Genomic DNA, 10,373 nt, shown 5'->3' on the forward strand with positions numbered 1-10,373 from the left:
CGAAGGATAAATGCCATCATCGACCATTCCCACTCCTGGATAGGACCCATCCTCAGATTTCTCACCACCGGAGAGCTCCCCACTGATAAAACTAACGCAAGGAAGCTCCAATATCAAGCTCCCCGATACGTGGTTATGGATGGAAAGCTTTACCGCAGGGGGTTGTCCATACCCTTCCTTAGGTGTGTTGCCGGAACCGAAGTCAGCACCATCATCCATGAGGTTCACGGAGGCTTCTATGGCGATCATACCTCCGGGCTGAGCCTCTCCAAAAAGATCCTTCGACAAGGATACTTCTGGCCCACCATGAATAAGGATTGTGTGGATTATGTCAGGAAATGTGAGCAGTGCCAGAGGTACGCCAAGGTTCCGCGAGCGCCGCCTACAGAAATTACCTTAATGACCAGCCCCTGGCCGTTCGCCGTTTGGGGCATTGACCTAGTAGGTTCCCTCCCAACTGGAAATGGTGGAGTGAAGTATGCCATAGTCGCGGTAGACTACTTCACCAAATGGGCTGAAGCTGAACCTATGAACACGGTCACATCTAAAAAAGCACTGGACTTTGTCATCAGGAATATAGTGTGTCGTTTTGGGCTTCCACGAAAAATTGTGTCCGACAACGGTAAGCAATTTGACAGTGAACACTTCACGAACTTCTGTGCTTCGCATGGAATTATCAAAAGCTTTTCCGCAGTCGCCAGACCCCAGGCTAATGGGCAAGTGGAGGCTGTAAACAAAATATTAAAGACCACGTTGAAGAAAAAACTGCAAGCCTGCAAGGCTCACTGGCCGGAAGAACTTCCGCGAGTACTTTGTGCCTATCGCACAACAGAGAGAACTTCGACGGGGCACACGCCTTATTCCAGGACCTTCGGTTGCGAGGCCGTCATCCCAGTAGAAACTATGATCCCCTCTCACAGGCAGGACACCTACGACCCTACCCGGAACCATGCCCTTCTCCAGGAGTCCTTGGACATGATCGAAGAGCTCCGGGAGCAGTCGCAGGTCCAACTAAAAATGTACCAAGGCAAGATAGCCCGACACTTTAACACGAGAGTCAAGAGCCGTACATTCGAAGTTGGGGATCTTGTCCTACGGAGAGTATTTCCTGCTACGCAGGATCCGGGAGTGGGAGTCCTCGGACCCAACTGGGAAGGCCCCTACGAAGTCCAAGAAAAAGTGGGCCACGGGACGTATCACTTAAAGAGACTCGACGGATCTAAAGTCCCGCGCGCCTGGAACGCGGAGCACCTCCGCTGTTACTACCAGTAGGCCCCGGACCATCTAGTCGGAAGTCCTTGGTGAAATTAGCAAAAGTGAAAAATGTGGAAATAATCCTCCCTGTTGTAAAACTCATGCCTAGCAGGCTAATTTAATGAAACACGGAGAGATTCACTCCGCTTTTACTGCACTTTTCATCCCTATGTTCAAAGCTGCGTTTTAACAAGTGACCACGCGGTCCGGAGATGTCCGGACCCCACGCTCACTTGGGGGGGTATACATGGCTAAGGCATAGCCATACGCCCCTTGAACAAAACCAGAACACCACTTAGGTGCTAGCATTGTGTTTGAAATTTTTAAATTGTTTGAAATGTTTAAATTGTTAAGCTTAGGTTTATTTGTTGCCATGAACATGCTTGCATTACGTGTCATATGTGCATTATGTGTTTATGTGAAAATTGCCATGGAAATGCCTGCCACTATGTATCATGAAAATTATCTCCTGTGTAGCCCAGCGATGGACAGGACTGGGGGTTGAGGCACGTTCATAGAGCCACGCCGAAACACCCCCAACTCCCTGACAAGTCCTTTGCAGAATACTCCGCGATCGCTGTAGAGCTTTGCTTCGCAAGCTCCAGCTCCGGGTCCCGCAAAGCGAAAGATGGCAAGATCCGCGACCGTTGTAAGCCTTGCTTCGCAGGCTCCAGCTCCGGATCTCACAAAATAATGCATGGCAAGCTCCTCGACCATCGCAAGTTTCAGCTCCAGGAGCAGACATGGTCGGTCCCCTACTCACAGCAGGCCTTGCTTCGCAAAGCCCCTGCTCCGGGATCACACCTGGTGGGGGTGGCGATTTCCCCGACAGCAACGAGCCTTGCCTCGCAGGGCTCCATGCCAGGTCCCTGAAGTCAGCCACCATGAGGTTCGCAACAACAGTTAGTTTTGCTTCGCAAAGATCTAACCTTAAGTCTAGCGACGCTCACCAAAGGAACTCCCGTTCCAAACCATGGAACGGCTCACCTTAGCAATCCCAGTGAACAGTACAACTACAAGTCCCGGGATTGGCTATTTGCCTTAGGAAAGCTAAAATACGGTGAAAGGAGCCTGGCCGTTGGAACCAGGAAACCTTCGTAACCTAGAAACTACGTGGGAAAAGACATCATCCGTTAGAGCTTCAAGTGGGAAGTGCATAGGTTTTGGCCGTTGGAACCAAAACCTCATACGCCCCTACAACAGTTTCTACCGTATAAAAGTCTACCCTAAGCGCAAAGATAAATAAAGAACTCGGCAGAAAAGAAAGGAGAATGCTATAATTATGGCAAATATGTCCGCAATGAAAAACTCAAAATGAAAAATAATTAAAGATAAAACCCCTTCAAGCATTGGGGGTAACTGCAGCTTCCACGACCGCGGCTTCGGGGGCATCGGCTTCAACTGAGGCTGGCGGAGTCGACTCATTGGAAGGCGGAACTTTGTCACGGGAAGGTTCAGAGGTCCCCGCCTCTCCAGGATCTCCCACCTCAGGGGCTCCAGCATGTTCGTCAATGTTGTAAGTTTGGACGTACGCCTCTGGGCCTTGATCCCACACGAGTAGCTTCTCCCTCATGGCTTCGGCATCATCTCCCAGATAGCCTAATACCTCCGGGTTCACTTTCCAGAGTTGATGCATGAGGACCACATGCGATATATTAATCGTCCTGTTCAGTATCACCTCAGCATCCTCCTTCTCCTTCAAGCGCTCTGCCTCGGAGGTTGCCAGCTGTGCCTCCGCGACAGTTAGTTGAGCCCTCAATTTTTCCATTTCGGCCTTGGAGGCATCCCGCTCTCCCTTAAGAGAATCAATCTCCTTGCGCTGCTCCTTGTTTTGGTTCAGCACGGATTGCTTCTCAGTCACATGCCCCCTGGCAGTAAATTGCAAGGCTTCGATCTCTTTATCCTTCTCGGCGATCCCCAACTCCAGCATAGACACGAGATCCCTGCTCCTCTTGTGAAGTTGCTCCTCCTCGTGCAGCTTATTCTGAAGAGTGGAATATTCCCCTTGCTGCTTAAGGACGAGATCATTTTTCGCTTGCAAGCGGGCTTCCAAGGTATCCTTCTCCACCCTGGCTTAGGACAGCTCTTCCCGGAGCTTGGAGTTTTTGGCCTTCATCCCATCCGACCGCTGTCTAAACTCATTCTCTGCCTTGGCCCGGTACTCTTGATATTTGGCAAGATATTTCTTGTCCGCCTCTTCCTCAGCCGTGCGCCGAGCCTGATCAATCTTTTCCGAAGCCTCCAAGGCCTGTTGGGTCAGTTTCTGCTTCTCCGCCTCCAAGGCCTGGCGAGCCAGCTGGCTCTCCTCCAGCTGAACCAGAACTGCACCAACCTCCCGGAACGAGCGTTCCGCGATCATAGAGGCATGCAAGGAAAGACAACAGAATGAGCTAAGCCGGACCAAAAGACAGATGATCCCAAAAAACAACAACTGACGGCTTACCCCGGACAGTTGCTGCTTCACAACGTGTGTCAGCAACAGCGGATCCTTACTGCTACTGATGGCCCATTTCTCAGAATTGAGCTCGCACAAGCTCAGGGCCATGTCCTCCATCATCTCAGCTCCGAACGGCGCCAATGCACGTCCGAGCCTAGGCACCAGCCTCTTCTCCAAGGCTGGACCATCCAAAACCGCTCCGGCCGGGTGAAGGGATCTCACCCCCTCGGCCAGCTCAGCTCTCTTCACGGCAGACAAGTTATCTGCCCTTCCCTGAGTAACAGCCTTCTCCGCCTCTAACCGCCTCTTCAAAAAACTATCGGCCCGTCTTACACCCTCCAGGAGGGCAGCGGGGAAACTGGTTGGCTTCCGCGGGAAGTGGAACTTCAGGCCAGGCAGAGGAAGGTTGGTTGTCTGAGAAGAAGGAGACCCCGGAAGGGTGGACCCCCTTTGGGCTGGAGGAGGAGGCAGACGGGGTATTAAGGCCCCGGTCTGTTGCTTTTGCTGCTGCGGCAGCGGAAGTAATTGCCCTTGTTGCTGCTGCTGGTTTGGATGTTGTTGTTGCTGCTGCTGTGACGTTGGTGATTGTCTCTGTTGTTCTTGTTGCTGCTGTTGTTGTAGTTGTAGTTGTTGTCGTTGTTGTTGTTGTTGCCTTCGACCAGGAGAAGAGTGTCTAAGGCGTTTCTTCTTAGCGCCCTCAGCATCTTCTCCGGGACGCTTGCTCACCCCAGTTGTCTTCACGGGGAACACAAGCCCTTCCCCGTCGCTGCTGCTACTCGAGACCATCATAGTCTCGGAAGGCCCGTCAGCAGGAGACTTCTCTACCCCTGGAGACGCTTGCGCCTCGCCACTTGTCTTCTTGGGGGAGGCAGCTTTACCTCCCCTACCAGCCTTGGTCTTCCGTCCTTTCCCCGTGGACGGGTCTTGGCTGGTGGCAGCCTTCTTAATGAGCAAAGTAACCCTCCCCAACATCTTGGCTTCTGGATACTCTGCAAGAAACGTACAAAGCAAGGTTAACGAACCAACAAGCAATGAGAAAGAAGATAAGCAGAAGACAAGACAATCAACAACATAAAAGCACAAGCAAGCCCGCCAGCAGGGAACAAGAAACAAGAAAAAGAAAAGTTTGAAAGGGACGACCATGCACGAGAAACGTGGATGGCCTTCCCCGAGCAAAACAAAACACCGCTTCCTGCTCCAGGAAGCTCCCGTACTCCTTGAAGTCCGGGAATGACATGCTGAGGGAAGAAGGGTCAACCATGATGACACCTTCTGGCAGACTACCGTCACTCAGACACCCGAGGAGCTCATCTACCCTATCGCAATATCTGTCGAAGGGTATCCTACGCGGATCTAGCCTAAGGAAACGGGGATCAAACCCCATCTGAGAGGTCTGGGAAACCTCAGACAGGCTGGGGGTGTGGATCAATCGAAAACTGGTCTTACCTCTCCCGGAGGTACTAGCCCCCGGAGCCCCTTCGTTAGGGTAAGCCACGGCGTGGCGAGCCTCGATCTCCTCTTCCTCCGGCTGGGGGTCGGGGAACCTCTCCGCCCAACTAGGAGATAAAGTATTTTTGTCCCGGGCTGCTTGGGTGATCACCTTGGACAGCTCCAGGGCAATCTGCTCCCGGATGTCAGCTGACACATGACTTTGCCCCCTACCACTCACTGGCTCGATGTTTTGGAAAGAGGCGAGTAGCCCACACTCCCTCAACGATTCGGAGGTCACAAGTCCCTCCACTTTCAACTCTTCCTCAGAAAGCCCTTCGTAGAACTTGGACCTCCTTATCATCTCCGCGCAGCGAGGTGTCCGCGGAACGACTTCTGCAAAATTCAAATACGAGCGTTAGAGATCCTACCAAAAGGCAAATCAAACGCAAAGAAACAAAGTTGAAAAGGAGAGGAAGGAGCACTTACCAGGGATTTTGAAGTCCAAAGATAGGGCTGGCACCCTCTTCAGCGGAAAGCCAGTCGTCAGGAACCAGTACTCCCGGAGGTCTGGAACCCTCGCGGTATGACAGGTGGGGCACATCCCGTCCGGGTGCCTTTCCAGCCTGTAAAACCCCACCTTGTCTGAATGACCCCTCATAGGCTGAGACTTCAACCCGTAGAAGTACAGCACCTCCTCCGGGGTAGGAGCTTCCAGTTTCCGGGACTTGCAAAAGATGAACCACCCCGCTAGGAGCTTGTAGCTGGGAGGAATCAACTGGAAGGGGGCAATCCCCGCCTTCACACAGAAATTGGCAAAGTAACTCCTTAGGGGCAAGTGCGCCCCACACACTATGTGTGCCCAGCTCCAGGCACCAAAGCCCTCGTGACTCTGGCTAGCCGACTCGCCCAGCACCGACAGACGGTGCCACATCAGACCTGGGATGTTCTTCAGGCCTGCCTCGGAGGAATACAGCTCCAGCATGCCATAATTCCTGAAAAGGTTCGGCTTTTGGTCCATCTCCCAGATGGAACTATTGGAAGTCGGTGGGCTAGCCGCGACCACTTTCGCCTTTCCTTTCCCCTTTGCACCAGCGACAGGGGAACCCTTCTCCTAGGCAGAATCAGCCTCCCCCACAGCAAGGAGTTGTTCCTTTGAGATGTTCGTCACTGGACAAAAGAAAGAAAGAAGAAAACACTCTAAGTAGTCAGCACCCTTGTCATACCTTAGTGGTATCAAAGGCGTCGGGGAGACCCTCCCCGAAAACTGCTTGGAGAGGCTCCCACCGAGCTTACCGAGGGATTGGCACCATGCCACCCGAAGGGCAGCAAGGAACCAGACTCAGACTCCGAGCCTAAGCCCACCAAAAGAAGTGTTCTTCCAGAGAAAGACACCCTAAAGGCGTTCATGCTTATGCCCTAAAACAGCAAAACAAGGAACGACTTTCCAAACGCAAATCGTCAAAGCATGCAAAAAAGGCTACTTATCGACTCACATCAATCACATGCCTACCAAAGCCCTATTCACGCATGCACATAAGCGATAATGGCAGAAACCTCTACTCTAACAACTACCAACAACCTAAGGTTTGGGAGGAAAGAGCAAAGTAGAAATACTTACTGATGTTCGGGTAGTTGGAGGTTGAAGGAGTAACTGGATCACTGCACAGCACGATCGTGAGAAGTAAAAGCTGCAAAGACGAACGGCGATTCAAACCAGGAACTTCGGCGAATAAACCCACTGCCAAATCAAAAGAAAAGTTTCCAGATCCTTACCAAAAGAAGTGGCAAGTTCGGAGGAACGGAAGCTGGGAAGCCTGAGAGTTCGAAGGTTTGGAAATCTGAAAATCCGAAAGATAGAGAATTTGAAAGCGTAAAGAGGAAGAAAGGTCCTTTCCCTCGTTTTTATAGCAGGGAAGAAGTCGTTTCGAATTCCTCAAATGGACGGTCCCGATCTTCCCATTCCGTGTGCATCAGATCCAACGGCTGGAGATGAAGCGACGATCCTATTTATGACTCCTCGGATGGGAATAAAGTATTTATTTCCCATCATTACACCACCTCGGGCCCGGAATACCATTAAAAACCGTCAAATCATTACTCAGATGACTGACGCACGCATACTCAACCAGTCGCCTCACGCACACGTCTTGGTCGCAGAACCATTCCCAGCATGACACGTGGTCCTTGCCGCACTTGAGTACTTGAGTTCAAACAGAAGAAATTCCCCTTCTTTTTCATACTAACACTCAGGCGGGAAAAAGGAACCCTTCCGGGAACACAGAAGGTGGCCCCTCGCCTAATCTAAGAGACCGAAATACCCGGAGGACTGTACAAGCTCTCGGATCTCTCAAATCTCCGTGACCTTGGGGGGTAAATGTTATCCAGATTTCCGGATAGCGTTTAGATTGATGTCCTCAGGGAAGCAGAATTATCGATGTCTTTCACGGTAGGTGACCAGAGCTCGCGGATGGACAGAAAGGCTTCGCCTCTCCTGTTTAGTCTCCGGATTACTCTTCCAAGCAAACACGACACGGAAACTCGTCAACCCTCTCGGACTCCCGAAGGGGTATCCTTCGGGGAAGCTCCTTCCAGGAGAAGCTCTTCGAGTGTTCTTCGCGGAAACGGTTCCGTGCCTCGCACGAAACAATACCAAGCGGTCGAGTCATGGAGGAGGCATATTTGGAATGATATCCACCTGACACAGGATCCCGCCTGACACGCCCGTTAGGTCAAAGTCGCACACATCCCAGCACGCCTAAGGGTACCTTTTCGCCTACTGTTCCGCTGACAACTTGGAAAAGACGGCTGACTTTGTGTGTTCCCCATACTTTCACGTAAATATACCCACATAGAGTCTTGTAGCCATGCTACTACAGTAATTGTATCCCCTATTTATGGCTGGTGTAATTAAGACTCATGTACGTAGAGAAAAACCCTAATCCAAAACCCTAGCTATAAAGACCCCTTCATTTTACAAGAAGAAGGAGGGCCAAGAGATCACATAGCAAAAACTCTACAAAAATCTCTCTAGCTTCATCTTCTTCAAGAGAACCCGAGAGAAACACTGTGAGTGTGTGAAGTTCTTGTACACCAGCCATCTTACTGTAGTCCTTTCCAAGTATAATAACATCGACTCGTGGACTAGGGCTTGTTAACGCCTGAACCACGTAAAAACACTGTTTGTTTAGTTATATTTCCGCACTTCTACAGTCCTTATCTTTTTATTATTCTGTTTGTATTCGTTTCCGAAAAACTCGGTAAACAGCCAAAATTACGAAGATGCTCTTCTAATAATAAACAAACCCATGCAAATACAGCCACAAAATAATATAACTCACATAATCATGCAAATAATCACATATTAACATAATTAACCAGTTATTGCCCTCCTGGCCCCATAATTAAGGCACTAAGCCACATTAGGGAATTTGGGACGTTACATTATTAGATCAGGAGGCAAGTCACACATTCTTGATCTGGTTATTCGGAGGCTTAAGGATTTGGAGAAGGACCTTGGTGTGAACTAGATAGATTAGCGGTGGGAATGGAGGAAAAGAAATTGTAATGCCCCGAAATCCCTAATGCGGTTTAGTGGCTGGATTAGTAGGCCGGGAGGGCCATAATTGTTTAATTATGTCATTAAATGATTATATGCATGTTTATGTGAATTATATTATAATATGATGTTAAATTCATGCATGTGGGTCCACATTTGATTATTAGGGTGTTTTGGTAATTTGGCCCGTTGAGGGCATATTTGTGTATTTTGGTGCATATTGTGATTTATGGATGAGATCCTATTATTATGGGGATATATTCGAGTTATTCGGCATGAGACGGTCTTATATTGCAAATTAGCAGTTTTGTCATAACGGGGTCATTTATTGGGATGTTGGATAATGGGAATGTTTATTTGATGATAAATTGGGAGTTATTGAGATCAGGAGGAAATTCTGGGAGTTTTGACTATTATGTCCCCGGGGGTGTTTTTGGGACCCCAAGCATTAGGTTTTATTTGAGGTTATTTAAGCCTGAAGTAGTCTATCAGAAGGAACCGTACGTTAAAATATCTTTCTCTCTCTTTCTGTATGTTCTTTTTACCATTCGTGGAAATTTCGAAGAAATCTTGAGTTCTAGGAGTCAGAATCAAGCGAGGATCGAGGCATAGCGATCCTAGGAAAGATTAGAAGCTTCTTGACCGAAGGATTTAACGAGAAACAACCCAATCAAAGGTAATCTAAGCTTTAAGTTTTGAGTTTTTAGAGTTTCTAAGCTTTGAATTGGATTTTGTGAATCGATGAGTTTTTTATTCATTTAAGCCTCGGGATTTGATGATTTTGGATCATTGGGATGTATGAGAACTTTGATTTTTGGATTTGGAAGTGTTTAGGTATGTTTATGGAAGGTTTAAAATGAAGAAAATTGGAGTTATGGCTGGTTCCCGAGTGGGGGCCGCGACCCTGTTCTTGGGCACCGCGTCCCAAGCTCAAAGAAGCAGGAGGAGGAGTTTTGGGCGTGCTGGGTGCCGTGGCACTGGGTAGTGGGCACCGCGGCCCTTGCTCCTGGTGTGGCTGGGAGCTGCGGCTCAAGCTTCTAGGGTCGCGGCTCAGGTAGGGTTTTGAGGCCAATCGGGTGTTTTGAACATGGGAACTCAGTTTTAGGCCTCGGGATCGTTCCTACTACCTGGATTAGTGGGATTCGATGTCCCGGAGGCTAGATCTTGGTTCGGGAACCTTTGTTATTCATTTTATTGATGGTATCCCATATTTGGTTATGACTAGGTGACCGCTAAGGAACTTAAAGGTTGATCGTTCTCAAGGGTCGTTCTTATATTAACTCTCACTCGAATCAGAGGTAAGAAAATTGCACCCCATATGTGACATGCATGGTTATTCATGAGGCATGTTGTATGTTTAAATGTGGACATGGATTGATTATTGAATGCTTAGCAAATCTTGCTCACGTGTGTATGGTACTGACTGAATAGTCAGAATTGGCAAAGGTGTCAATATCAACTGTGAAGTTGTGACTCATTAGTCAAGTTCGACAGTGGTATTGGGCACTGGTCACACAGTGCTAACTCATAAGTCAGGAACGGCCTTAGCGTGTTCAATGCAAGCCAACAAAGATTAGATCTAATCGACATATGCATTAAATGACTTAGAAGAGCGTTAATGCCGGACCGACCTCAAGTTCGATGAATACTATAAGTGCTTGTCTAGCCAAAGGCTAGTTACTCAGAGCCACAGTG

Source organism: Humulus lupulus, chromosome X, assembly GCF_963169125.1.
Source record: "Humulus lupulus chromosome X, drHumLupu1.1, whole genome shotgun sequence".
NCBI classification, from domain to species: domain Eukaryota; kingdom Viridiplantae; phylum Streptophyta; class Magnoliopsida; order Rosales; family Cannabaceae; genus Humulus; species Humulus lupulus.